At 31.7% G+C, this 27372-nt stretch overlaps 1 protein-coding gene across 2 annotated transcripts in view; it reads right to left on the bottom strand.

Moving 5' to 3' along the window:
- Positions 1-27372, bottom strand: part of LOC129913045 (uncharacterized) — a 131079-nt gene that overhangs the window by 76433 nt on the left and 27274 nt on the right. Inside the window, exons 1-2 of one of the 2 annotated variants that reach the window (XM_055991429.1) lie at positions 392-574; positions 115-202 (exon numbers count right to left, since the gene is read on the bottom strand). The exons of the other annotated variant lie outside the window; for it this stretch is intronic. The gene's annotated coding sequence lies outside the window, so the exon portion shown is untranslated. Of the gene's footprint in view, positions 1-114; positions 203-391; positions 575-27372 lie in introns of those variants that run through there. 2 annotated transcript variants of the gene reach the window in all.

The raw sequence follows: 27372 nt of genomic DNA, 5'->3' as shown, positions 1-27372 counted from the left end.
ATTAGTATTAGAAAAATGCAATTAATATTTAAATAAAAAAAAAGATGAAAAAAAAATTAGAAAATAACGCGCGCAATTTTGCATTTGCGTCAGAGCTAATAAAAAGTATCTAACCCCACACAGAACCACCCACAGATTCTCGCATCACCAAAGTCGCGATATATTGCCTCCAATTGATGAATTCTAACCCAGATTTTTTTTTCTATACCAAGATGTTTTATTATAAAAATTTTGATTAGGTTGTGTTTGTATGTGTGTCAGAAGGAGAAGAATATGAAATTAATTAAGGAAAATAGCTGTTCATTCGATTAAATGCATTTGCATACAAAAAAAAAAAAAAAAACAGAAAGATTGAAGCTATTGATACTTTTTCTTGACGACACGATGATACTTAGCTTGTTTCTTTGTTGACCTCCAATTTGTTGTAAAGCGAGGACATTTAAATCATCGCACATTTTTTTTCTTTATTATTATATAAATGGATTGTAGGCCAAGTGGTTTTTTTTTTTAATTTTTGTTTTGTTTTTGGTTTTATAAATTTATATTGATCTCGAAGACTTCTAGGTTAAAGAATTAAAAGATGCGTAGGTTTTTTTTGATGAATTTGTAATTATTGTTTTTTTTTTTTTTGACGTTGAATGTTGATGAAAGTCATTTTTCAGCAAAATGATTTAAGGATTAAGGTTTTGAGTTTTGAGGGAAATTTATCTGGGAGTTTTATTTACATTATTGTCATATAAAAGAATTTTATTTGAAATTATGTCCATGATTTTGCTTCAAAAACTTTAACTTCCTACCAAAGTTGGCCCAAAGCAAACTTTTGATGTTATTTTCATAATACCTTTTTCAGCCAATCATGGTTATTTGGCAGCAAAAATTAAGGTTTTAAACTAATTCACAAAGTAAATTAACTGAATGGCTTGAAACAATAAAATTCTATTTAGCTAGGTACACACAATTATTATAAAGATGTTCTCAGTTTGACGATTGAAGTAAAAAAAAAGTTTCATAATCCATTTAAATTTTAAAACAACAAAAACATTCCAAGTACCTTTCTGCATAATAAAACAATCTGGCTGGTATATTGCAAAAATCAAATTAAAATTACTATGAAAGTCATTATGTCGATGAAATGAATAAAGTTTGAAACTTAACTAACCCATGCTTGAAAATGAAAAAAATATTTTCTCTAAAAATTTTAAACATTTTTAAAAAGTATAATCAACCTTATTTTGATAAATAATTGAGAAAAATAACTAAGAGCCTGTTAAAACGAAACTTATGTATGTAAGTATTTCGGTTGAACAGAAGCACTTATGTAACAGTTTACGCTGAAGAAAAATTACAAAAGACTTTATGTTTAACTTAAATGATTTGATTAAAAATATCGTTTCCTCCTCAACTAACATTTCTTACAAACACGGTATTTTTTTAAGTTTAAACTTTTCTGTTCGGAACAACATAACATTTCAAAAATAAAATCGAGCATTTTTTTTTTCGTTGATAATATCGACCATTTTCTGTCATTTTATCAGAGGCGATTTGATCGTTAGCGATAAAAGAATTTTCAGATAAACTTCAATTGCTTTTAATTTGACAACTTTTGTACACTGGGTGACAACTTGTCTGTGAAACCCAAAAACACTCACCAATAATAGTTTTGTGTTTCATCTTTGACCGATTCGACATTCCGACAGGAAATTGATGGAAAACTTTCAGATAGAGAATCTTTGATTTTCTTATTTTATTTATAAGCATTTAGGTATTTAATTATTGTATATGCGAGACTGAGTAGTTTCTAATAACCTCATTTTTTGCATTTTTTCCTACGACTGACGATTAGTCGAAACCCAAAATCCTGACATTTCGCCTTTGCAAAATTCACCTTTTGACCACCATCTTGGTTTTTAATTTTTTGTTAAATATCTCGGGTATTATTGATCTAAGTAAAAAACCTTCAAAATTATAAATCAATGATAACAGCTTTAAAACTGTCTCTCTACTTCTAATGGTTTCTAAGATATTGTTTTTCAAACACATCCAATTTTATTGAAATCAAATAATTTTTCTATAACTACTTTTTTTAGCACAAGTTGTACAGTACAGCCAGTTGGTACTTTTGCATTTTATCAAATAATTCGGTACCAGATAATTTTACGAGACAAGTCAAATTGTAGAAAAGCTTTAAGAGCATAAAAAAAAACGTTTAACACTCTTTTTCCCTATTTTACAACAATTTTTTGGTTCAAATTCAGACTTAAGCAGCTAGACAATTTTTTCAGGAGCACTGCTAAGATCTTGGGGATATGGTTTTTGAAAGCTATTTTCAAGTTTATACAAGATTTTCTAAGAATATGCAAAAAATCGAAGTAAAAACTATATCTCTTCCCCTATAAAAACCTTCAACCTAAAAAAATTTCTTCCTCCTATACCGGTTAACGTCAAAGCCTCTCTATGAAATCCTATAACGAAGACATTTTTTTCCATTGATGGTGACAATATTAATAAAGAAATGTTATGAACGTCTGTAATAACACCTTTCCAAATACTAGCGTAATACTCCGGTATGTACTTATCAATTGCAATAAGTAGCCTAGAGTTGCAAACAACAACACAAATTGACGTTTACTCATTCTTAACATTCTTTTGCTTCCTGCAATGCGCAATAATATCATTCGAATCAGCGTCAACATCATGAATAATTTCATCTTTGATGCGCGTCTCTCGTGCGTCTTCGATGCGAGGTTGAATTGGTGATCTTTTCGTTGACATAGAATTTATATCTTCTGTCTTATCCATCATCATCTTCTTCTTCATTTTTGCGTCCATCTTCATCTTCTTTACTGTCATTGGGGTTCCTCGGCACGTCGATCATATTAAGTGCGTCGTCGCAATAATTGAAGCACTTCATGCTGCGTGAACGCCCAACCAACGAAACTAACCACCAAGCGCACCAATCCTTTCGGGAAATATATTCAAACACACACAAGAGAGAAGGATCCTCTATCCTCCGCACTTCACCTATAAACATGCATAACAAAATCAGCAAAAAGAATTAAAAAAAAAAGAAGAAAAGCGTAAAAAAAAACACAAGAACCAAGAAATGAGCGAAAATTTAATTTCATCCGTCAATAGCCAGTAGCTGCCCTCCAGCGAGTCGCTAGACGTCAATAAATTTCAGCCTGCGACGAGGCCGGGGAGTATACGTATAAAAGCCTCCCCGTATTCGGTGCATTGGAATTGCTTATTTTTATTTTGCGAAGGACGCGACGCAAAGTGCGACGCAAAGGGTTTTACCGGGTAATCGCAAAGCAAGTGGTTGCGACAAAAATTCATTAAGGCGCGCATTCGAAAGATGACGACGAAGACAACGACGTTGATGATGAAGATGATGATATCCCGCGAGCTTAGCTTTAGCCAACCTCCTCTCAAACCTCACAAAAATTACTTGAGGCTTCCTCGATCGCACGATGATGATCATCATCATCATGCAACTTTGCTATAGCTCTGTCTCTGATGCTTCTGGTTCTTATATTTAGCCCGGGGGACACAGGAGTTGCGATTAATTTTTGGCAAACAGCATTCTGCGAATTCCAGTTGCGACATCTTAGTATGGCTTTTATATGTGCATTGGACTGCTGCCTTGAGTGCTGATCTTGTGCTACTGTTTTGTCGATGGAGTTTTTCGGTCGGTTTGGTTCACTTGCATCCCGCACGCTTCTCTCGGGAAGGAAAGACTTGCTCAAGTTGGAGGAGATGAACCTTTTAAGGTATGCGCGCACGTTGATTGCATTTGTCGTCGTCGTTGTTGTCTCTCTTCGCAAGAGGTGATCCTCCTTGCGATCGACAATGGAGATGCTGGCTGATGATCTTGTTTCAAGCTCCATACTGATCATCATGGTGGTTGGATGTTTTTTTTTTTTTTTAATTTTTTTGTTTTTCAGTTCACGCGCATGCCATTTCATTTTTGCAAATGACATGATCCTTTTGCCAATTTTGCGAACCACAGATTGATGGATATTTGCGAATGCCTTTGCCACCAAAAACGGGCTGATCGAAGAAGATTTTACATGGCCTTAAATGTATCTTGTCACAAAGTGTCAGTGGCGATCTTTATCGGAAAATTGGGATCTCGCTTTTGTTGGTCAGAGAGGGAATGGTCAGATTCTTATAGAAGGCTGACAGACAGACAAACAGATACATGCAGGCTCTTTCTTATATGAGTTTGGAGTATTTTGTTTTATATGTCATTGCATTGGACTGTCGTCAGGTATTTCACAGCCCATGAGACTTGAAGCATGATGTTTGGTTTGGGTTACTTTTTAAGGTTTTTTTTTTTTGTATTCTTTTTCATTAATATTACTTTTTGAGATCATTTATTGGGCATTGCGGGCACTGATGGGAGAAGAATGGTGTGTTTGGTTTTGGAGTTTTGGGATTTTGTTTTTGTGTGTTTTTTTTGTCACTAAGGTGGAGCTATGCTGTGCCTTATATGGAAAAAGCGTCTGCCGGGAGGTTTAGTGAATTTGTTTAAGAGAATCATTTTTTTTAGGAGTAACTTTCTTATGGAAGTTCTTGAGTTATTTCTGTGGATTTTGTTGTAGGAGATGGTTTTTGAAAGGATTGAATTTATTTAACGAATAAGTTAAATGGGTTAAGGAAGCTTTTTTTTTTGTGTTCTGGGTAAGTTTGATTTTTTGTTTTATAAATGCTGAAAGTGGTAAAGAAATTGTTGTGGTTGGCGCCGAAAATGTAAGAGAAAATTCCTTAGGGACAGTACCTACTTTGACAAAGCTGATTTTTGTCATCAACATATCTACCAGGGAATTTAAGTCCGTGATCTTTCATGATTTTGAAAAAAAAGTTTGCATCTTTTAATGAAAACTAAAACAGCAATTGGTGCCATACGACTTTTATATAGGACGGCAACTGGGAAAGTGAAATGTTAAAGAAGGAAAACGTTGGGACTTTCGACTTTAAGAACTGATAAGTCCTCCGACAAATACAATAAGATGGATCAGTTCACTAAAAGATTGTAGAGCACTAGATATCTAGCAACGTAATAGTTTTTGAAACCGACTATCTTTGTGGATCATTTTTTTACAGGGTTCCTAGGCATTTCTTGAGGGTTCTAGCTTTCTTGTTTGGTATCTCATCAATTCCATCAGAAAATTATAGGTTCTGCGCCATTCACCCACATAACTCCACCCACACATAAGGATTTAAGAGTGTAGGTCACTGGCTCTGAGCCATATTGGAAGAATCTGATGATTAAATGTTGATTTGCGATAATAGGCAAAAAACTAAAAATTTGCTACAGAATTGATTATATTGGAATCTGTGGAATTTTTTAGCATGCCTTTTTATCAGTTAAAACTTATAGCTAGTAGCTACCTAAAGCTATAAATTTTTTAAATAATGAAGTGCCACAAATTTAAAAGTTGAACCATCTCCAATCCGAAGAGCCCTAGAATTTGTTTGAACTGGAAAAATGAATTCACAAGACCAATGAAATATTGTAAGATTATGATTTAAAAAGCTGCTGAAGAAATACTGGAATCCAAAGAACTAGCTACCGCCAAGAATTTCCTGGTTATTGATAATGATAGCAAATGCTGCACTTAAACCAGCTGTTAAATGGTGTTGAAGATTAAACTACTATCGAAGTCTGAAAATTTACTTGGACGTTGAAGACTCATTGACACTATTACCTTTCCTACAATTTCAAAGCTGCTTTAACAGTTCTGATTTTTGATATTTTTGTCGAACTGATAAGAACTATCAGGTTGACTTTGAAGAATATTAACTCTTCCGTTACTGTGTAGAAGAACATCTATCAAATCAGTTTTAAACGACCGGGCCTTGTTTCAGAACTTTACTACATCAACTTTTAACATTATTTATAGGTGATGCTCTTTGGACTACTCGAAGCGCTCTTTTGATCATTTTTCCTTTTTAGACTGTTACTGATTTTTGAGGTCGCTGATGTAGATGATTTGGAAATCTCTGATATAGGCCTCAGAAGGCCTTGCAAGAAAAGTTCACACTAATTTAGAAGCTATTTGGCAAATTTCAGACTAAGTTTGGATTTCCTTATGATGAAACTGGAAAGAACGAAGTGATCAATTAATAGCGTTTTTTCAATCTTGCAAATATATGGCTTACGCGAAAACATGTTAAGATCTTCAAAAATATACTAGAGTACTAGAACTCAAGGAAAAGTTCTCCGATAGAAAGTTAAAGTTGGAAATAGTTTACTAGAAGTGGAACTGATAAGAAAAAGTGATTCAGTAATATTCTCGCGGACCTAATATTGGAAGTCACGTATATTAAAAACTGTTCAATTTCTTCAGATTTGACAATTTAGGACTTTTTCAGTATTTTTACTTGCTCTATAGGGCAAGTATTGGTTTCGTGTAGAAAAAAAAATTGAGGTTTTAATCAAAACCAACATTACGATGATGAAGAAGATCAAAAAAGTGGTTTTCGTCATGCCGTCCGCAGGTCTGTGCGTGTGTGCGTGTGTTTTTAGACCCGTTTTTTTTTTTTTAATATCTCCATTTTAACGCATACCTCCCATATAAGGTTTTCGAGGTATTGCAAATTTCTCGAAAACGGCTCTAACGATTACTCTTATTGATTCCAACAAAACTGCGTTTTTAGTTTTTCTCAAAAAATGCGGAGAACGGAAATATGGCGTTGCCGTTTTTCAAAAATTGACATATTTTTTAAGTTCATATATTTCATCAAAGCATTAGTTATTTTATTTAAAATTTACAGAGATCATTAAGTATAAAATGTTAAAAAAAAATATTTTTAAAAACATTTTTGAAAAAAAAAAAATTTTTAATTTAATTTTTAAACTTTTGATTTTTTTTTTTTTTTGATTTTTTTTTTCTACAAAATCTTAAATTTCCAATAGATATTTAAGATAAAGATACTGTGAACTACAAGAGCAAGTACGTGCGACCCAGTCGTGCATTTTATTTAAAATTGATTTCTGGGTAGGAAATTTATTACTCTGTTTGTCTCCCAATAATACGTAAAATTTCTTCCTACTTCCATCTGGTATAAAAGTCTATCCCATAAAACATTTTTCTTAAATCCAGTAAAAAAAAACGTCTGATGAACGTTAAAAATGCCATAAAATAAAAATGCTAATCCTTGGCATAGCAATTCCTTGCCAGAAGACTGGTTAAGATTTAAGGTAACAAAAATAACAAAAAAAAATCACATCAACAATGGAATTTCCTATACCAAAAAGGTTTCGTGTTTAAAATTCAAGAACACATAAAAATCCAATAACTAAAAAAAATAAAAACGTTGGGATCCCACCAAAAACGAAATCAGAAGCCAACGACATTCAATCCACATCCACAGACAGTGATTAACGAAAATTAACTCCTTGTGGGCTCCCTTTATTCTTCCTTCTCATCGTCCTTCATCAAAATCGGGATGAGACGATGGATGTGGATATCTTAAGGCGATCGAATTAATTTCTACGCCAAAAATAAAGATAAAAAAAAAAATTTACAAAATAATCGAGAGAGGAACCAATAAAGCCAATTGACCGGGAAGCGAAATTCTATACCTTTTTAAAACACTCCAAAGGAGTCTCTGTCCCTGTTTTATACGAAATGGCACTATAGATACAACCGATCCAACGACGCGACTTAAAAGTTGAGCACAAATGTGCTTGGCTTGTCAAGAGAGAGGATAAAATTCGATCAAAATTTTAATTGGAAGCCCTCAGGAATGATTGAATCCCTCGCTCCACAAACTGCTGCCTATCCATTGGGATCGATCATATCCCTGAAGACTGACCGACGGACTTTAGTGGCAATGTTGATGACGAAGGCGTTGTAGTGAGACACAATGACGAACTGACAGACAGACAATCGATTTGTCCACTTTCTTGCGCAATCTTGAGAGTGTGCGGCGGATATATTTTTGGCGGCGCGATGTTGATTATGATGAAGCCTGTTGACGATGACGATCGATGATGGCTGGTTGGCTGGTCCAAGGTATAGAATGATGGATAAGACAGGATGTGATGTTGCCAATAACATTTGCTTCTGGGTACTTAATCGCACAACTGGGCTATCATCATCAGCGAATCTGCATTTCTAATAATTTGATCACCATCGCCATCAAGCAGCAAGCTCTTTAGACAGTGACTGACTTTTTCGCGTTCGTTTCAGCATTTTGGTTATGTTTTTCGTCTTCGTCTTCATCGCTGACAAATATTTTTGCGCTGACCTCCTCTCAGGATGAGAGCAGCGGTGGGCCCATCATCAGTGCCCAATGTCGTCCCTTAATAACATACCATGTGTTATCATCTTTAAGCCACCAAGCAGCACCAAGGAGACAGAGGACTTTCGGGTGTAGACAGTCAAAAAATGCAATGACGAAATATGAAATTAGGAGATGAGGCTTCCAAAAAAAAAAACAATGTAAAGGTTTTGAACCATGTTTTGGGATGCCAAACGCATTATTGGTGCCGGCGACGACGGACAACGACGACGAACAGCGACAACGCAACATATCCTTGGCTACACTATAAACACACTCGATGGGCTACTGGATTTTTAATGTCTTTTAATCAAAAATTCAATGTTGTTAGCTACCTGTTTGTCAAGACCATCCATCTTTGACGATAAATGCTTTTTATTAATCCACACATCGTTTTTTTTTATTCTGTTTTTTTTTTTTTTTTTTATTTTGGTTTTGTGGATGGATTTTTATATGACCAAGGAGATGGACATGATTTTTGGTCATCCTTCTAGCGACTTATTGTGCGTACGAGATGATGATGGAATGTGTGATGGTTGTTGTTTTTTTTTTTTTTTTTTTTTTTGGAGTCTACGCAAAAGACGTGTATTTTTTGGCTGCTATACATTCTTTCGAGGTGGATTTTCAAAGTTTTGTGCAAGGACCACGGACGAGATGATGATTGGAAAACGCCATAAAATATTTTTGTACAAAATACCTGCTGATATGATGAAAATATTTTCAAATGGAATTTAGATATTTTTAACAAAAAAAAAAAAAAAAATGAGAAAAAGCCTTGCATTTTTGTCGCAGGTTTTAATATGTTGTTGCTTAGTTTTGAAAATAATATTAAACGGGTTTGATGTGAATTTTTAAGACGTTAAGTTGGTTCATGACTTTTTTGAACTGAATTAAAAATTTTGAACAAAATGAAATATTTTTGGATTAGAAGCTTAGGTAATGAAACCTAGTTAGATCCAGATCAAATTGAATTCGAACTTTTTCAAATGTTATGGTTATTTTAAGAACAAGGGCGTTTCACACCAAGAGGTTTTGAAATTAGTGTGATGAAATTTCACAAAAAAATTCAAATTACTTTTTTAGAATGTGGCATTAGTCATATTATGTGGAACATAGTGGAACGTAATATTAGCCCCAAAGAAAATCCGATTTAAATCTATTGGCAAATGACAATATTATCGCCTTTTTCAAAAATTTTTAGGCGGATTACAGTTCACTTTGGCTCTCTGTAAACTGATTGCATGCAACTTTTCAAAACCCGTGTCAATGTTATCAAAAAGAAATTTTCGGAATAGGTATGAGATTTTATTTTTGAAATAGAAGCTTCCTCTAATTTTCATAAATCTAATTTGATAAACCTTTATTATTCCTGCAGCATATTAAAACTTCTTCAATTAATATTTCTGAAAACTCTTAAACAGCCCCAAGTATCCCTCCAACTGTCATTGGTATGGTGTAACACACCTTTCTCCCAACTAACACAACAACTTCCGCGAATTGAAATCTCGGAAGTAAAAGCTTGTATAAATCTTCCATAAGAAACTAATTGCTTATAAAAGCTTAATCTTGTTTAGGAATTTCTAATATGTTGTTTAAAAAATACTGTTAAAGAAACTTAAAAGAAGAAGGTTTTTTTTTTGGATGAACTTTGATTAATGAACTTATAGAAGTCAAGGGAAGTTTGTGCTTCGAAAAGACTTGTTTAAGAAGATTCTATAACTACTGTATCGAGTTTTTCGATAAGACCTTAAAACATCTTAGTAACGAAGCTCAACAGAAATTACTAAATTATTAATTAAAATCCTAAGGTGGCCGAATGGGTAGAGTGGTGTTGTTTCTATAATTTCGATAAGACTTATATAAAAAAGATATACAAGGCCTTCGGTAGAGCTTCGGTAAAGCTTCGTTTAAGCTTCCTATAGACATAGTATAAAGAGTTGAACTTGTTTTCCATGTTCTCCATGCCTAACAACCTTACTCAAATTTAACAGAAACTGAAATGTACCTTCGGTAATACATTTACAGAAGCTGAAATGTTAGTTGGGCTAAGGACCACTATTTGTTAAAGTTTAAAAATGTTTTCAATAATTCCCTAAAGCACCATTTCACCGGTTTCATAGAAAAAGAGAAAAAAGTTAAATATATTTCAATGTCGAATGATCTAAAATACAAATCTGAAAAATCTCGACACACGCAAAAGTTATAAATTAAAGCCCCATTTCTTCCTAACACTCTCAATTAACTTTTCCTCCACCATAACTGATTTGATCCACAAAATTTTAGATACAAAAAAAAAAAAGATACAAAACCTTTTCAACAAAAAACAATAAATGCATTCTACAAAACGTCTTCTACTCTAAAAGACGATCATTTTATTACTCCTCACAATTGACTATCAATAACCAAGTTGATTTTTTCATTAAATTGTGTTACGTAAGTTCTCTCATAAAAAAAAACACGCTCACACTATATTCAATTCACATAAAAACACACATTTCTAAAAGCTTGGCCGTTATATGTAGGTACAGTGTGTCGTTTGTCTATCAAATGACACTTTTTTTTTTTTTATTCTTTCAAGACAATAACCAATCGATTCCAAATCAAAGTCAATCCAAATTCATTCGTTTTCAAACAATACAAAACACATTGAAAATGCTAAAGAAAGAACACCCTTTCGCCTTTTCCCCTTTTGACAAATTAACCAAAATACCATCTTTCTCTTCAATAATAATAATTGTCCTAAGCAATAATCCCAATGACATACATTTTTTTCAACAAAAAAAAAAAAACAAAAAAAAACAATAAAACAACAAAGATTAATAAAAAAAAACCAAAGACAAAACACAAATTGATGGGGACACACCATGCCACAGCCATTCTCTACACATCCCAACAGGCAACCCACAGATTATTCCTACGTCACTGGAAATCGAAAAAATTGACCCGTGTTTGTGACCCCCACAAACACACATCTCTCTCGAACACACATTCCACTCAGATTGACACATATTTTTTTCGCAGATCATATATCACATCCAATTAGTTTGGTATTCGTGATTCTACTTAACATCGATTGACCCCACAGATTATTCCTAGATCATGGGCTTTATTGAACGACGAGAGTGCGGGACACGGCAGGCCACTCTGTGGCACCCCATATTTCCATTTTTTTTTCTGTTTTATTCAATATACACAAAAAATACTCTCTGAAAACTGCCACACTTCAAAAATTCATAATTTCTAGTGACGTAAATTGTCAATGAAGGGGGTTATACAAAACAACAACAAAAAAAAGACTACTGTCACGCTCCCTTCTCCTGTCGATGTATCGGTCGTTTGTCGACGTTTTTGTTTGGTGGCTCTCAATTGACAGTCCCAGTAACCAGTAACCAGAAACCAGAAACAATGAAGTGTATCTTCACTTGATACTATACACAACACAGTCAAATAGTGTCACTCGATGTGTTTTGTGTTGAAGTGTGTTCGTGTGGCATAAACGTGAAGATGACGACGATGAAGATGATGATGATGGAAGATCTTCTCCTCAATACACTTTAATTGGTGCGATTTAATTAGAGAGCCGCGCTTTCGAAGGAGCATTTTCTTATTTGGACTTGGAGGGAAACAATAGATTGCGAAAGAGTGTGACACAAGTGTCGATTAGATTCTAAACTTTAACGGTCTCGATCTTTTCTATCTATTCTGTCTGTCTGTCTTTTTGTCTGTCTATTTGTTTGTTTCTTCAAGATTGAATCGGACTGGCGATTGGTGATCATAGTAGGTGATCATTACTTAGTTGAAGATTTTTTTTTTTTATTGATTTCTAATGTTGAAGACTGATTTGAAGTGGAGGGCTTGAGGAGGAAGAAAGTCGAACAATTAATCGAAGGAATAGATACCTACCCATGTTCGCACATACATTGTGTGTTGAGGTTTTATGATATTTTTTTTTCTTAAATCGATTTTGATTGAATATATGAACCTTTTTTTTACTGAAGAGAGGAATCAAAATTGATTTGAATAGAACATTTATACAGAGTGTCAAAGAAAGCTTGATTTGGTTTGATATTATTTTATATAGGAATTAATTTCAAGGTTTTTTTTATGAAAGATTGCTTACGCAAGAAGTTATTGGTTGTATACATACTAGCAGTTTCTGGTATCCAAATGAGGATCAATTTGAATATAAAATAAGGAAGGGTGAAAATCACGGGAGCTTTTTCTAAAAACAAAAATTTTCAAGATTAAATGACAAAGATATAAAATACATGAAGGGTCTGAAGGGTACTCTTCCCATCTCTAACATTTTAATAAACTCTTTGTTTTTACCCACGGGAAATAAATATTCAATTAATATTATAATTATTATTATCGGTACTACAGGAACTTGCTTAACAGCCTGTAAAACAACTTTTCAAAATCTTCCTTGGTACTTTTAAATAGCAGATTTAGTTTAAATTTTTTTAAATAATAAAGATCAGTGACATACGTTCTTAACTATTCATTCCGGAATGCTATAAGTATTTTGGTTTGGAGGAAGTATATTTTTGTTGTTGTTATTTTTCAAATATGAGAGAATCCTTTGGAATTTGTCTGAACAAATCCTGAAATCCTTGTTTTTAAAATAAACCAAAACTTAGTTCTCATCCCTATCATCCCTAAGTATTGTCTCTGTGGAAAGACTTGTCCAGAAGCTCTTAATGAAATTTATCTATTAACTCACTATTTAATGGGTTCCCAAAATCACTGAAAAGGTTCTTAATGGAAGATGATATAAAACTGTTGTAAGGCAAGAATAATCTCTTCCGGAATCGTATTTAAGTTATCACATGAAGATAATACGAGCCATTTCCTCAAGAATTTGAAGCCCTCTCTCAGATATTTGGCCTTATCACGAATTCCATTCGTATCGGAAATTTTCTACGATTCCGGAAAAACAAATCACAAAATCTGATCGTAGTGGCGATTTGTATGAAATTTTTTATTACGAACGGATCTCTTGATTGTTTTTTCGAGAATCGTAGCAAATTTCCGATACGAAAGGAATTCGTAAAAACGAAATATCGAGAGAAAATTTGACTCGCCAGTGACTATTTATACTTACGATGAACTTTATGAACTTTTAGTTCCTGTCTTTTCTAAGCTTAAAAAATCAGTGGAACTTAAACGTACTATGTACCTTGTACCTATATCTTTTAAACTTTGAAAAGAAAAGTCGACCTAACCTAACTTTTAGTTAATCTTCTGATTTCTTCAGCATCTTTTGCAATGTCATATTCTAAAATTTTAATTTAAAAAATCAAACCTCCTTCAAGTGTTATCTTTTTCATTCCGTTTTTGAAAATATTTTCCAATACGAACAAAAAAGAAAAAAATCCAAATCGACTTGATGAAATTTCTCTTCAATCGCAATCTCCCCGTCCGTCATCATCTTTTTCTTCATACTCCATGTCTCCACATTGCAGCACCCTACACTTCACATCGTCATCGGCATCATCGTGTTAGTCTTAGTCATTGGTTAGGGCCCCCATCAGGATATATCATCACATGATTGAGTGTTACGATGGAAAGATGATCGTATTATTTAATTTTGATTTTCAATTCTTCGGCTCTGCTACCTCACTTTTATCATAAAGGTATACACTTGGGATTTTTAGAGGTTTGGAATTTTTCACGTACACAGATATATCGCTAACTTATACGTGAATTTGTCCATAATTATAGGGATAGTGCGAAAAGTCACCAATAAATTGGAGACGAACAAAAAAAAAATTAAACCTACTCAAAGATGAAAACCGAAAATCCCGAAAAGAATAACGCGTTTTTGAAATATTTTCTTTTATATTTTTTGTTTTCATTTTATCCTTCATCGTCTTGATATATAATTGCATATTTTGGTAAGGAATTTCGAGTTTGAAGACAAAAACAAGAAGAATAAAAAGAAACACCCAAAAAAGAAAAAAGAAGTTCGTACCTTTGATGCAGGTTTACTAATAATCGTAATCATAAATTTGACAGTAGCCACAAACTGTTCGTCTTGCATGTAATTTTAGCCATCATGTAAGCCTTAAAAATGGTTTTTTTTGATGAAGTAGAGATTATGATCAAGGAGTTTTGGGATTGGTGCGAGACAATTAATGCTATGGCTATGGGTCTTGATCTTAATCTTAATTGTTGCTACTGTTTGTTTAAAAGTTAATAATTTTGGATTACTGCATGAATGCATTGAATGGATGTAAGAAATTTTAAAGGAGTTTTTTTTATACTAACGAAGGACATGGAGGAAGGTCGGATAATCATCCAAAATATGAGGACGTTTAAGTAAAAACATTTCAAGGATATGTTACTTTAGATGAAAATTTATGATTTTGGACTCATTACTTTTTATTTTAGCTGAACAACTGTTAAATAAAAAAGAAGGACTTTTTAATTATCACTTAAGAAATTTGATTGCAAACAAACAACATTTTCAAAGGCAATCTATGAAGAAAAGTTTTGAGAGTGGTGATCTGAACAGAAGGCTAAAATTCCCGAAATAGGTTCTCGCTAGCTATTTTTGGATAGAAGAAAAGATTCTGAAAGATTTTTTTTTAGATAGTTCGACAAAAGCATGAGTGTTGTAATAACATCTTCCAAAAGTCCGGAAAATTCTCAAAATGGAAAAATCTGTGTAGAAAATTATAACAGAAACCCACCCTGGGTTCCAAAAAGTGTCTTCCGGTTTTTATTTGAAGAGTATTTTCACAAGGCTTCTGGGAGTAGATTCAAGAAGGGTTTTGGTTATCAGGAGTAGTAAATAGCTTCCGGAAAGGTTTCCAGTAAATTTTTTTCAGGTTGTACCCTAGAGATGTGAATTTTTGCTGAAAAATCATCCCAAAAAAAAAACATTGAACGGTTGAATTCAAGGTTAATTTTAAAGTTAAAGAAATAAGCTGAAAGTACCCTAAGAGAAGTAATAAATTTACGTAAACGGCACTGACTCGAAATAAGAAATTTAGAATTCTGCATTGTTGATGAGAAACCAACGGAACAAAGGAGCAAATGTATTTTGTTAGCACAACTGATATTCAGAATACGTAACGGAAGCGTTTTATTTGAATTTCTTTTATTTTTATGTTTTTGTTATTAAAACAAAGTTAAAAATTTTGACTTAGTTGCATTGGGTTCTACCTTAAGCCACTTGAACTATAAAAATAATCTTAGCATTCATCTCAAAACCAAATCTTTATAATGTCACGTGAGATCGAAAAAGCACTGAAGAATGAATGGATTCCGACTTGAAAAAAAAAAAAAAATCATATGTGCAATTCACACGTGGTAGAAGTGAAACCTTAAAAAATCATATTTTTGCAGAAAAAAAATCGAAAAAATCTACATTTTTTTTATTCCATCACCTTTAAATCCATATTTTTTTTATGACTACCTATCGTAAATTTTTGTCATCTGAAAGCTTATTGTTTCAGCTCAAAATATTTATACCGACCATGTCTATAAAACATCTATCAAAAGAGTTAGAATTTTTTGAACCAATCACTTTTCGCCAAAAAATCAATAAAATCAATCTTTTTTCTCTTCTAACACAATTAAATATATATTTTTAAAAGACAACCTATAAATTTTATATCATCATCATATTTCTACCATGCCTACAAAAAAAGTAAGAATTTTTTGAAGCCAAACCATGTCGAAATTTCAAACTGAGATAACGGTACTTCCTACACTGGTGGCTGGTCATGGGCAACAGATCTCCACAGGTGTTTTGAGGTAATTTTCAAGTTTTTCAATTTAAGATTGTGTAACTTGTAGAAAACGTACCGTTATGTGTAACTTGTAACTTGTAGAAAACGTACCATTATGTGTGATATATTAAATGAAAGGTAATATTATCAGAGCACGTATTAAATTTAAATCAAATTTGTATGTGCTCTAGATCAAAAGATATAACGTGTTTAGAAAAAAAACATCTTTTCACCGTTATCTCAGAATTTTTAATATGAAATTAATTAAAATTTTGTACAGTTATAGTTTATTCTATTTCCTATCTACAGTATAAATTTCATCCATCTATCTATTAAAACAATAAAGTTATAATGAATTGAATTTTCTTGCCGCTTTTTCGTTTCATTTTGTTTCAAGTCACTACGAGACTAAAGAAGTTTTCACTTCAAAAATTCTCGCTATTTCTATCGAAATATCCATAAATTCAAGAATGCTCCAATTTGTGTTAAGTCAGCTGTAATGCATGTATATCTCAAATATTGAATAGTAGGTGCCCTCTGTTGGTATACTCGTTATAAAGGTTAAGTCAATTTAATAAAAATGTTTGTTACCAAACTCATTTATCGATTATTGTTTTCGAGATATTACAAGCTAAAGTTACATGTATGAAACGTTTTTTTTTTGGAATTTTTTGTTACTCTTTAGTTTCGACATTTGCTCAATCTAGTCAAATGGACTCCATTATATTAATTGACAGCTTCAAATTGTTAGGAACTGTGGAATGTGGCTCATAATTTTCATGTTTTCCAACAGCTGTTTCGATGTTCTTGACAAAAAATGAAAATTTTTACTTCCGCACTTCTTCTTTTAAAGACTTATCAAGATTGATTGTACACCCCAAAAGGGCTTAATAACTTAAGACACACGTCTTCAGAAAACACTTCTTATAACTTCCTTCCAGCTGTCCATGTCCATATTCAATGTGTGTGTGGTCTTAAAATCAAAATTGATATCACATATCAAATAACGGTTTTATATTATTATAGGAAACACTCTATAACACTTAACAGAGATTATCGCATAATTTCATCCTGTATATCTGCACTTTACTCCAAACAGCAAACAAAAAAAAAAAAACTTTAAAAAAATGCCACAGTTTCCTTTCTACAAAAAAAAAAGCAAACAACAATAAAAGAAGCACCCCACAAAATCCTTTATAGTCAACAAAAATACAAAAGAAAAGTGCAATAAAAAAAAAAACACAAACACACACAAAAAGTACAACCACATCAAATGAAGAGTGAAAAAAAAAATACAAAATAAAATAAAAAACTCAAGTGGGAAATTGCCTTAAATTGAGAATAAATTGAGTGAGGGAGTGAAAATTCAACACAAAAGGGTTTTGCTTAGCTTCAGCTTCAGCCAAACCGAACCAACCCCAATAAATATATACACAACACACAACCCTTTGACATTGAACCATATTCCGTTCCGACAACCGACAAACACGGCAGGGTTTTGTGGCGCGACTACGACGGAAACGATGCTTTTCCATATATAAATATCTCTGCCACCACACTTTTATATTGAAGCATTTAAAATTGACTCACCTCGGAAGCAGAAAAGGGGTTGAATGCAAGGTACAAAAGGGTGGTGCTTGGTAATTTCCTGAATTAAAGACTATATCAGTATCTCAAATTCGCATCTCCTCTCTGGGGTTCTTTTGAAAATTTTCGAATGCTTCCTCGGGTTTTTCCTCCGACTGATTCCTGGCTAATACCATGAGTGTGTGTATGTTTGTTTAGTACCCACGCATACTTCTCCTCTCTCTCTCTCGAACAAAAGGAAAAGTAAACGGTCCTCCTAGAAAATGTGACGACCGGCGCGCGGCGGCGGTGGTGATGGAGATTATACCAACGACCACAACCTCGACAAATTATACAAAGGACGCATACAGGGAAAACAATTTCTCTTACCAAAACTCTCCTAACGTGCACTCAAGTGCAGCGAAAACGACTACGATCACAATGACGATGACGCCAACGACGATGGTGACGATGTTGACGGCGAAAAGGGTCGAGAACGAGATGCGCCTATAGCGTGTGAACACCTGTTCCTGCTGCAAACGCAAAATTGCCGCGGTCGGCCCGTTGCATTCACAGACAAAGCCTAGAGCTGGAATGTCATATGGCCGAGTCGGAGTCGGAGTCGGGCTGAGGCTTGGTCTCAACAAACAAACTAAATTACATTGCATCTTTTCATTCAAGGAGCCTCCCTCTCCCTATAACTTTTCCATTTTTCCCGCTTCCGTCCGTCACCATCACCGCTATTTGTAATAAGACCGGCCATTCATGCAAGACCTAGTCCGTCGTCGTCGTCGTCGTTGAAGGCAAAAAGAGAAGAGACTTGTGTACTTCTGGTAGTTTAGCGCCAAACTGGTGTACAAGTAGTTAACTGCGACACTGTTGTAAGTACTTGGGTTAATTACAATACAATTTCTGACCATGGGGGTGCCTGCCATATCGCTGCCGCTAACTTCTCTATACTTTCATGCGAATGCAATTGCTGCACTCGGTGTAGGGAAAAGGGAGAGAGAAAGAGAGATCTGATGCACTTGATAGTATCAAGTCGAAGGAGTATATTTTATACCATTTCGTCGTCATCGTCAATGTTGCAGGCGGACGATGTAAAAACCCTTGAGATAGGTTCAACCGTTTGGTGCGTATAGCGGACGGGACTCTCACATAAAAAAAAGTAAAAAAAAAAAAACGAATTTAAAAGGGAGATAGACCTAGTTAGATAGTTGTTGTTGTTGAGGCATCCGTCTGCTGCTGTTGTTACTGCCTTCGTTAAGTTGTTTTATGTTTTGTTGTGACTTTGACTTGTGAATTGCATTCCGCAGGAGCACTGGAACAGCAGTCTATCTTTGTGAATGTGTGTTTCTTGGAGTTGCATAGCACAAAACAGCAGTTGTTGCATTTTTGTTGTTAGCAAGTGTGGGAGATCTTTTTTGCTTTGATAGTAGTGACGACTGACGATGACGTTGAAAAATAGGTCAAGGATAAGGATGAATTGTTTTAAGGAATTAAGTTAAGTGTATTTGAAAGGAATTCAGCAGTTCTGTTAAAAAAAAAAAACGCATAACAGGAATTGGAGGAACTTTTTGGTGGGTGGTTTGAAGTGGAACATGATTTCGCGAGTAGATTACATTATTTAATATTATTCCATGTTTCATACGTTTTGAAGCATTTATAAACCTTCTTTTGAAACATGCTTTATAAACTTCTACATTTTTTCGATTATTTATTCTAATAGTACCTATACATAATATTTGAAACATAGATAAGAGTCTTGAGCTCTTGGAAAATATAATCATGATGGTAGTGGTTTTTGAAACAATACCAGGCCCGACAACAAAATAGTTGGTATGCCATTTTGAAGAAATAATTAATTTACACATAAAAACTAAATTTCAAAATTTTTCATTAATCCGTTTTAAAAAAATTGATTTTCAAAAAAAAAAAATTTGAAATATTTTTTAAAAATACAAAAATGCGTTTTTTGAAAATTTTCTAAAATTTTAATATTTTCTTTACTTAAACACTTTTGTATAAAATTTTTTATTAAAATCGGGTTAATGTTGTACGAGATATTCAGAAACGAAAAAAAAACTGTTCTATGACAGGTACCGTTAATAACGGTACAAAAAATATTTTATTTATTTTAAAAGTTGGCTCTTATGTTTAATACCTACTACAAACAAAAATTTGAATCAAAATCGTTCGAGCCGTTTTTGAAGAAAATTAACTTTTGTATTTCCGTTATATGGCAGGTACCGTTAGTTTTGGTCATAAAAAAAATTTCAATTTCCCCTCTAGGGAATTACCAAAAACTGCTAACTACCAAGTTTGAACAAAATCACTTCACTTGTTTAGGCTGCAGCTCCAGATAGAGACAGACAGACAGAATTGCCGGACCCACTTTTTTGGCATTCTCCATCATCGTAATGTCATGTAAAATTGTTATCTCGAGTTCGATTTTTTTTAACGAATCCTAAACTTGCCCTATAGTACCTATAACGCAAGTAAAAATTAGTTGTTATGGCGTACAAACATTTTTTATATGTTATTAATTCGGACTTCCGCAATTTTTTAACTTTTGACTTTAGAGCACATAATGGTGCGGAAAAAATTTGATTTAACTTTAATACTAATAAAATAATACCTTTCATTTGAAATATTACACATAACGGCACGTGCTCTACAAGTTAATCAATCTTAAATTGAAAAAAAAAAAAAAAACATGAAAAATACCTCAAAAACCCGTGGAGATTTGTTGCCGTTGAAATTTCTACATGGTTGGCTTTAAAAAATTGTAACTTTTTTTCTAGATATGATTGAAACATCATAATATTAAAGCTTATATAATAAGCAGATGATATAAAATTTACAATAGGTTGTCATATAAAATAATAGACTTTAAGGTGATTGAAGCAAAAAAAGATTGTGTTTTCGATTTTTTTTTTTTTTTTTCAAGAAAAAAGATTTTTTAAGGTGAATTGCACACATGATTTTTTTATTTTCGACTTTCCTGTGCACGATTAAAGCGATTTCAAGAAAAAAAAATGAAAAAAAAACTCTTAAATTTTTTTCAAAAACTATCACATTTTTGGATTTTTTTTTAAAAGAAAAATTTTTTTTATTTATCGGGTTGATGATTTTTCAAATTTCGATTTGAAAAAAAATGGCGTACCAATGGAAAATGGAAAACAACTGGAAAATGAGTGTTTTTCTTTTTATGGAGAATCGCAAGAAATTCGTTAGAAAATAGAACATTTTTAATTCACTTAATTATTTAAAAAAAAAAGGAAAATTGAAAATTTTAACTTATGTTCTGCTAACTGTGGGGCCATGATTGATGTAAAAATCTTTCTTTTTTTTTGTAATAAAAGTGCACAAAAATTCTTTTTGCTTATCAAACGTAGTCTTTGGTTGACAAAATTTGTGATCTAAAATCCCAAAGATAATAACATTAAAACTTTTAACTAAATTGATCCTAAAAGCCTGCATGATCTCATCCCATTAGTATCAAATTTCCCATCATAATCAAATTTTCTCAAAATAAAACAAACAAAAAACAAATGACCACACATTTTTACCTCATTGATACCAATCAACCAAACCAAAAGGTTATCAACAAAATTTCAAACATCCTTTTTAGAAAACACAAAATAAAAAACAAGAGTCCTTCCGGAAGTTAAATTAGCAACTTCAAAGCTAATGGAATCATAAATATAGACAACATCAGCTAAAACCATAGAAAAAAAAAAAAGAATCTTCTATCGAAAACGATAGAACCAACAACGGTTTCCATTCTGTCCCCATGTTGTTCTCGAGAACAACGTTAGATTAATCGAAAATTATGTTTTATTGTGTTTGCGTTGCTTGATGAGATAAAAAAAAAATACACATATCAGTAGATACAATCATGTGTGTCTGTCGGTCAATTTCTATTTTTTTTTTTTTTTCACAACAATATTCGTGCTTTGTCCGTTCTCGGTTCCATGTGAGTGGCTTTGATGCATTTGAAAATTAACTTTTGGTAACATCATTGTCAGGGTTTTTTTAGAGAGTCTCTTAATTTCTTTTATGGCCTAGAGAAAAGGGTATTCAATTTTTTTGTCAGGTGATATTTTTTTTTATATCGGAAGTCCTGTTGTTTAGAAAACGGAACCTATTAAAAAAATATTAACTTAATTTTCTTTGTGACATGAGCCTCCGCGTTTTTTGTATTTTATGTGTGAATTTTTATATTTTTTGTACTCGTCTGTAAATATACTTTTATAGACACAGAATGGTCCTGGATGGCTTGGCGGTTCTAGTGCAACCCTTGTTTAGTTTTCTCACGAAGGACATGAAGCATTAAAAACAAGGACACAATGGGACAGTTTTTTTTTTTTTTTTCTTGATACACTGGTGGATATATATGTATCGGAAGGTAGTTATAGAGGTGTATTTTATAATGCAACTCTGTGTGTTGATGTAATGTTTTTTCATGAAGAATTCCAACAAAGAACCAGAGGATAAGAAAAAAAAAATTATGAGGGAAAAAAAGGACATCATCGTAATAAGGTAGTAATTTGTGAATTTATCCATGTATGACAAAGAGACACATTTTTTAACGCAACAACAATAGGCAAAGAAGAAGGAGGTGGAGTAGTAGTAGTAGAGTCGGGTATTAGTTGTTATATAGAAAGACCTGTAGGGATATAATATAATCAGGAAGCACCTTAGGGCTCACTCTCTTTGATGTTTTTTTTTTTTTTTTGTAATTTTGTTTAAAGAGACACGGAAGGAAAAATATGTTTGAAAGAAAAAAAAAAAATTCCATTTCCGATTTGAATTAACGATCGACTATAAAATATAGGGGAGAGGGTTAATGTGATCAAAACTCGCGACCTACTTTTTATATTAAAAAAAAAAAAGGAAGAAAAACAAAAAATATCGTCTCATGTGAGCTGTTGCAACAGCTTCACTTTTATGTGAGTTTTATAGTTTTTTTTTTAATTTAAAATATAAATAAACTCCCTCGTTTTGTCACACAAAGGTGAAAAGTATAAGTGGAAAATAAGTGATGCGTTCAGCAGAGTCCTAGGATTACCTTAAGGTTATATGTTTATACCTACTTATTATATGGCATCACAAAAAGCTAACTCAAGTGTAACGAATGCCAACTAATTTGTTTGAATTTTTTGTGAAGGGTACCTAACCTTAGCTATCTATATTTTTTGTTCCAAACTTAATTTAATCGTTATTGCTTAAAGCAAAGGGCTTCAGAAAATATAAATTAATTCAGTTTGGTCTTTGAAAAATATTGCTAAATTATATGAGGTGGTAAATAACTAATAGCCCCTTTATTTTTTGGCAAATTGTACTACTAACACTTCTCCGACTTCAGACTGCTCTAATTCTGAAGTGAAATGGAAAGTTTTTTTTTAGAGACATGAATTTTTGGATTTGAATTTTTTGAAGAAAGAATTTAATAAGCCAATCCTTGAACATTGATGATGAATTTCAGCTGCAAAAAATTTACATATGACCCGTTTTTTTTTTTTTTTTTTTTTTTTTTGAAAGAGGTTTAAGTCCACTTTTGGAAAAAAAATTAATTAATAGTCAATTAAGAAAGATATTTTCATCCTCTTGCTATTTTATTAATCACAAGCCCAAAACAGCATTATAATTATTTTTTTTAAGAGGTTTAATGTTAATGTTAATGTTAATTTTTTTTTAACTAAATAAATCAATAAGAGTTCCTAATTATACTTGATTATTCATGAAAATAATTGAATTGGGAAATAAATTTCTAAATAAAATACGGACTTATATTTAAATAATTTTTTATTTTTTAATATTTTTTATTTGTCTATTTAGGGGCAAAAACCCGTTAACTTGCTTTGAGAATTTGTATAAATTTAACTGCATTTTAAAACTTAACATGTAAGTAATTAAATAACTCGAAACATGTAAAATGAACTTTTACCAACTTCAATTTGCGTATTTCAACTTCGATTTCTGTTAAGATGCATTTAATATTTAAATTAAAAAAAAAAAATTAAAATAAATTTAGTACGATATTTGTAGTAATTATTTTATTAATCAACACATTAAACCAAAATAAAATAAACCGATGCAGAAAATATTTTTTTAATTCTTTTTTCATAATTTAAATTTTTTTTTATTTAATTAAAACAAAAATAGTTTAATTTTTATTTTTACAATGTTATTTTTAAATTCAAATTTATTTAAAAATAAAAAAAAAAATAGCTGAAGTATTTTTGACTTATCTTAAGGTTAAAGATTTTTTGTGTAAAAAAAGATAAACCCTGTCAAAAAACTAAGTTTTGTTTATTTGTATTAAAATCGTAAAAACCCTTTGGATGGACATCAAAAATACAACACCAAATATTAAAAGAAGAAATATTTTTAATCTTTAATATATATATTAATATAAAATCAAATTTAAAGCGGTGATGAAAATGTGTCCTAACTTTTATCTCAACTCTTATTTGTTTCTCTTTGAAACTTTAAAACATCGATTAGTTCAGGTTTTTATAATAATTCATGCAAAACAAAAAGGAAGTATACATACTTTCGCTCTAGTTCATTAAGATCTCATAATGAAACACAACACTTTGTCTATACGAGACTAATAAGCAATTACACTTGCTTAGCTTATAATGTCAACTCTTTTATTTGCAGCCGCAACAACTAACTTGCAAATGAATGCTTAAAAAAATAAATAGTGAAACCATACAAGAAAATTTTTAAAATCTAATTCTTCTTCTTAAACCTCAAACGAAAAACTATACGCGAGTGAGTAAGTGAAGATTTAATGCACGCATAAATTGTTTGCTTGCGCGTTTTTTTTTTCCTACCAAGAATAAAAACTAAGCTTGGAAAAAAAAAATAAATAAAAAAAAAAAATTACTAATAATACTTTAGCTTCTTTAAGATACAAAGTACTTTAACTATATTTATGAACATGAATAGGTCTTTGAAAATTATGTGTATAGGAAGGTACCTACACTCTCCCTTTTAAACAATCTATCTGAAGTCATGCTCAATGAGTGTGTCAAAATAATTAAATTATGTTTTTAAAATACAGAGAACCATTTAACAACACTATAACACATCGAAAAAGATTAAGGTTAATTGGTATAAAGAGAGGGCTCTGCAATCGGATAAATTATGTTAAATGGAAATAATTTAGATTTTAGTGTTGTTTTTTTTTTTTGTGTATTGCTGTGACTGGTATAGATTATTATTCAAAATTGTTTATTAATTAAAAACAAATTGATGAAAATATTGAACAAGAAGATTAAAGAAAACATGAAATTTGCAAAAGTCTTCACCTTGCATTTCTGACTGGTATAAATAATAAAACAAATTTGATGATTCTAATTGGTATTAAACTAACCAAACTAAAAGCTAATAAAAACTATCAATAATGGCGGACAAATTTTAAAAATCACTCTAATAGTTGTGTGAAAGTAAATGGTATAAACAAATTTTTAACCCAAATGGTCGAAGAAGCTGAAATAAGAGATCTGGTGACATGAATTAGGAATTGCAATATGAACAAATACAAAATTAAACATTCTACAACTTTGCTGCTCAATTTGCAACTAACGTCTAATTGGTATAAATTTAAAAAAAATTGGTATAAATTGGTTTTACTCATTTTACAAACAAACAAATTGATGAAAACATTGAACAAGACTATTAAAGAAAACATTCTTCCCCTTGTATTTCTGACTGGTATAGTAAAAAAAAAAAATTGATGATACTAATTGGTTTAAACTAACCGAACTAAAAGCTAATAAAAACTATCAAAAAAAGCGGTAAAAAATTTAAAATCACTCTAATAGTTGTGTGAAAGTAAATGGTATAAACACATTTTTAACCCAAATGGTCGAAGAAGCTGAAAGAAGGAATCTAGTGACATGATTTAGGAATTGCAATATGCACAAAGTTGAATACAAAATTAAACATTCTAAAACTTTGCTGCTCAATTTGCAACTTACGTCTAATTGGTATAAATTGAAAAAAAATTGGTATAAATTGGTTTTTCTCATTTTACAGTAAGCCTAACAAAATTTAAAGTTAAAGTTGATCATTACTCTTCTTTTCATGAACATACATCTTATTGGTATAATGGAAAATGTGTTCACTGGAACATCCTTTATTCTGCTTTAATTAATAACAACTTTTACATGTCAAGATTAATTCCATAAAAAATTAACAAAATAATTTTGTAAATTTCCTAATCGTATAAACTGGTCTAATTCACAAAACAAATTAAAAAATCTATTATTTTTCTTGTATTAAAATTCGTCTTCATTCTAAAGAACACATGGATCACTTTTACAACTACAAAACTCATATCCACCCACACTCAGATTGGTGTACAGATCACACCTACCTAGACCTATACTCGTCACACTTCCTAGGGTTAACACTCGTTTAATACTTTCCGTCTGTTTTTAAATCCAACAAAAATTTACATACAAAAATAAAAAACACGTGCACGTTTTCCACACAAAATATGCCAAACAAATAATTAAAAATTCTGCAATAAAATGTCATATCTTTCATATAACACAACACTAAGATAATAAAATTTATTCAAAATAAAAAAAAATGTTGTCATAGCCAAGCGATACGCCTGTAATTCGCACTCGCACACGAGCTAACACTTTCTTGCTCATGATCATGTCTATATAACTCTATGATGATATCCATTGAGATTTTTGTATGGCTTGTTCGCTCATCGGAATTTGTAATAGAAAAATATTTTTGCAGCACTTACGATGGGGATTGCGCTAACTGCTAACGCATAGTACCGGTGTGTAGTGTGCATCAGTGAACGCGTGTGTGGTATCCACATGGCGTTTAATAGCCTCGTCAAGTTTTCAATTTTTTCTTTTTACTGCAGGAGTTCCATAAAGTTAAAGTGTAATGTTTTGTTACACTTTTGTGGAGATGAGGAATAAGTAGTGGTATTGATGTGGGCCTTGAAACAGTTTTTGTGAATTTCAAAAAAAAAAAAACAAATATTATATTTTACCATTTTATACCAATTATTCTGATTGGTATAAAATGGTAAAATATAATATTTGTTTTTTGTTTTGCGCAAAGTTTTTGCTTAAAATGTTTGAGAATACAAGAAATTAATATAATTCATCAATGTAATTTTTATACCTTCCAAAAAATAATATTAAATCATATTATTAAACACTCTTAAATGGTATAAAAAATGTATGCTCAATTCATTGAAATTTAAATTCATTTATTTTAATTCAAGTAATAGTATGTAATGAGAAGCAAATGATTCTTTTTAAAATATTTTCATTTTTAAATAAAATCTAACATAATATTAACTGGTATAAAATATATTTTGAAACTTTATAATAAAATCATCATGAAATTGATGCGATTATTTGGCATTTTGTTATAAGAAAATTAAAGAAATGAGAATTAAAAAACATAACACAAATAATGGTGGAGTTTATGTCATTCCAGAAGAAAACTATTTATGTTTCAATCAATATTCTTAACATACAAAAATTAATATAGTATTTCTGATTGGTATAGAAAGAGATTTGAATTGATTTTTTTGCTCTTTCAGAGCTAAATTTTTTTTGGATAGTATGAATTCAATCAATATTAATTTTATTTAACTGGTATAAAAACCATACTGGAAGTAAATCATCGAAAGAAAAAAATTTAAAAAAAGCATTACTTCTTGAAATTGCTGGTGAACATATTAACTTCGCATAAAAACTTCTATTATATGTTAAAT

The sequence above is a fragment of the Episyrphus balteatus genome, chromosome 1 (genome assembly GCF_945859705.1).
Source record: "Episyrphus balteatus chromosome 1, idEpiBalt1.1, whole genome shotgun sequence".
Classification (NCBI taxonomy): Eukaryota; Metazoa; Arthropoda; class Insecta; order Diptera; family Syrphidae; genus Episyrphus; species Episyrphus balteatus.
The sequence above is the reverse complement of the archived record's forward strand: the minus strand, read 5'-3'. Positions and strand labels throughout refer to the sequence as shown.